Below are 4065 nucleotides of genomic sequence, written 5' to 3' on the forward strand. Positions count from 1 at the left end.
CTAAAGAGAAATGTAGATCCGTTGATAAAATGTTTCTGATTTCAGCACATTGGACAGTAACGATTGAAAGATGGAATGGAATTTTGTCGAGCGATTCCTTTAAGGGACAGCGTATTCGTTCGATGTAGTACAGTTTGCGGGTGCCCTTACTTCAAGAACGGCTGCTTTTCCTCGGCTTACTTGTTAGCATTAAATATTTAATTGTATTGACAATATACGTCACGGTATAACGAAAAGGAGCTTGTCAAGGCTCCTGAAAACAATATACAGGAGGGTGTTCTAATGGCCTTACGCAATACATTTTAATTTCCGTAATAGCGAAGGAGGTGGGGGAATCCCGACATAGTTGCGGTCACTAGATGCAGGTCCCCTCAACATACAGTGCAAAAAGAAATTGACATTGTTCTGGACTTAGTCGAAGGTCAGTGTATCGAACATTGTTAGATAAAATTACGATTGTTATAGACTGGTCTATAGGCAGTAGACTATCTATAGTGTACAGTCTATAGACGAAAGCAAATTGAGGTAGTTGTAGACTGTAGTCTGTAGAGAGTCTATGGACCGTCTATAGACGAAAGGAAATTGAAGCAGCTATAGACCGTAGTCTATAGAGAGTCTATAGACCGTCTATAGAGGAAAGGAAATTGAAGCAGCTATAGACAGTAGTCTATAGAGAGTCTATAGAGCGTCTATAGAGGAAAGTAAATTGTGACAGCTATAGACCTTAGTCTATAGACCGTCTACAGACGAAAGGAAATTGAAGCAGTTATAGACTTAAGTCTATAGACAGTCTATAGACAAAAGGAAATTGAGGCAGCTATAGACCTTAGTCTATAGCGAGTCTATAGACCGTCTATAGACGAAAGGAAATTGAAGCAGTTATAGACTTTAGTCTATAGACAGTCTATAGACAAAAGGAAATTGAGGCAGCTATAGACCCTAGGCTATAGCGAGTCTATAGACCGTCTATAGACAAAAGGAAATAGAGGTAGTTATAGACTTCGGTCTATAGAGAGTCTATAGACCGTCTATAGACAAAAGGAAATTGAGTCAGCTATAGACTTTTGTCTATAAAGTGTCTATAGACAGTCTATAGACGAAAGGAAATTGAGGCAGCTATAGACCTTAGTCTATAGAGAGTCTATAGACGAAAGGAAATTCAGGCAGCTATAGACCTTAGTCTATAGAGGGTCTATAGACACTCTATAGACGAAAGGAAATTGAGGCGGCTATAGACCTTAGTCTATAGAGGGTCTATAGACACTCTATAGACGAAAGGAAATTGAGGCGGCTATAGACCTTAGTCTATAGAGAGTCTATAGACCATCTATAGACAAAAGGAAATTGAAGCAGCTATAGACTTTAGTCCATAGATTTTCTATAGACTGTCTATAGACAAAAGGAAAAGTCTATAGGATGGCTATAGAGTCTATAAAAAGTCTATAGAAAGTCTATAGACCATTTTTATAAGGGAGGATCGATGACATATGAAGCTTCAGCTGCATGCCTTAAGGCGTGGTTCAGGTGCCCGCCGAGATGTCGAGATCCGAGAGCTCCTGCGCCATTTAGTTTCCTCAAAACACAGATAGAAAGAAACAACTTTATTGCCATAGATTGGCGGGATTTAGGGCAGGTGGGATTGGTGTGGCCCCCAGGTGGGGCTACTTCCTGGGCCCACGAAATGAGTGCCAGTTGGATACTCTTGTCTGGCCTTCTGAGGAGTTGGTTCCATCCCTCTTCCGAGGGAGCTGGCAGTAAGGTTCGAGGGGGCGGATTTCCCGCGCAACCCCAGAGGATGTGTGCCTGGGTGGCGATTGCTCCCTGGTAGCAATTTTGGCAGATGGGGTCGTATTCCCGGGTTGTTTTTGTTTTATGTTTTTAAAGTGACTACCTTATATTGCGCGCGTCAGTAATAAACCTCACTTGCGAGTTAGCGCTTGTCTGCGTCGTTTACTTTCCGTCCCTTGTGTTCCCTGTGCGCTATTTTTTACATCATGGTCGTATTCCCCGTCTGTGATGAGTGAAAGTCTAGAATGGCTAAGGATGGAGTGTGTCTGCAACCTACGGAGCAAGGTGGCTTGCGCTCGATTCAAGTCGGGGTGTGGAGGCGCTGGACTGGAGTGGCGGCGAGGCGGCGAGAGGCTGCTGAGGCGGGCCGGATTCTGATGAAGGCTGCGTGGACGCGAGCGAGGCCGGTGCAGGGCCAGAGGCTGGCGGCGGCGAAAACGGGTCCGCTGCGTCGTAGAGCGGCGGCGGAACGTAGTAGGCGCCGAAGTCCGCCAAGACGGCCGCACGCAGCTCATCGTATGGCCGGCCGCCGAAAGCAGAGTAGGTGAGCCGACGCAGGAGGTCGGCCGGGAGGATGTCGCAAAGGACTGCGTGTTTGAACGGCTGGATGGTGATGCCGTTCAGGTACATCGCAGCCTCCAGTTGGGCGAACCACCCGCCAACGCCTGCAGGCCGGAACGCCGGGAGCGGCGGGTCGAAACTTGGGTGCTGCCAGTACGCCATGCTGGAACGCCGCTGAGATAGAAGGCACGGTTCGCCGGGTCACCACTGTTGAAGACTTGCGGGGTCGCAGCGGAGCACCAGAGAGAGGCGACCAGCGTGGCAGGCTTCTAGTTCCGAACTGCCCGTGCCGGGCGTGCGCCCCGAGCACGCGCTGTCCATCTTTATTTTTTTCTAGCGCGCGCTGTAACGCCGATCTCAGCGCCGGCGCTTTATAGCGTAGCCGGGCGCAATAGTTTCTAGAATACCTATGCTCCGTTTCATACATAGCAGTCAACGCAGCCAAGGCTGCGGCGCCTGTTCGCGCTCCTCGTCCGCATCGTAATGTAGTGCGTCAAAAGTAAAAATCGTGATGAACTCAAAATTAAAGTAAATATTGGTTGATGTTGCAGTATAATGATACCGGTGTTTTATTTTGCAAAAAGATTGCTTTTTCTTTTATGTTCTACAAAACAGAGTGCCTTAGTTTTTTTTTTCCGGTCCCTCCTGTATCAGGTTTTCGCAGCTAGGCCAGCCGCGCAGGCCGGCCGGTCATGTCGTCTGCTTGAGTGGTTCACCTGAAGCATTTCCTTCCTCCGAGACCTGGTGCGCTGTTCTCTTTTCTGTAAAAATCACCGACCGTACAACCGCTGTAGGCCACTCCCATGATACGCGTAGCAAATGTTATATGTACCATTACATAACCTACAGCACCAGTTTCTACACTCTTGTGAGTTGTGGCAGCAGTGAAAAACAACGATAGTAGATACGTTGAAGCAAATGGACAACTTTAGTTACAAAGATCATATTTACGAAGATTAAAAACATGAGAGCGGATGTCAACAATTAAACGCCAGCCACAACATTCACTCACGCTGCGCTTACATCTCACTGGTGTGTAAGAAGTCCGAATTTTCACTCGTTTATATTGTTACCGCGAGAGGACGATGACGAGCTACGGTGTGGAGAACGAACAGCGAGCTTCGTCAACCTCTTTGTGCGCCCTATTCAGGAACCACGGAACCTCGTCGTCGGCTTCTCACAATGACAATGTCAACTGGAGCGGCAAGTGCGCTAATATACGACACCACTTGTTGCGTTCGATGACCTGCTCAGCGGAATCTCTGCTCACGGCTCAAATACACAGCTTTCAAAAATCCCCATCTCACCGCACTAGCTCACACCCATAACACACCGAATCCGACATCTAATACAAAACATTACTACGAATGGAAGCACTTCAAAGAATTTTCCTTGTGACAACAGCTCAAAAGTGGAGACTTCCCGAATCAGACGCCGCTCACTTTAAAGCCGCTGAGTACGCCGATCAGTGCCGGGTTGCAACTAGCCGAGGCTGCTCGGAATAATCGACGCCGCACTGAATTCTATCACCACACAATTAATGATTCATTGTGTGCCGCATGCAAAAACGTCACTGAACGCCCGAGAACAGCACTTCGCAATCACGTCCGTCGCCAATACACTACACTGCTTTTTCCCTTCGAAACAAGTAAGCAGAGGAAGTAAATAGCGCAGTGTTTCTCAAAGTACGCATTAGAGTTTGACAGTTTCGACTTT

Source organism: Amblyomma mixtum, chromosome 5, assembly GCF_055824585.1.
Source record: "Amblyomma mixtum isolate Tamu chromosome 5, ASM5582458v1, whole genome shotgun sequence".
In the NCBI taxonomy this organism is placed as follows: domain Eukaryota; kingdom Metazoa; phylum Arthropoda; class Arachnida; order Ixodida; family Ixodidae; genus Amblyomma; species Amblyomma mixtum.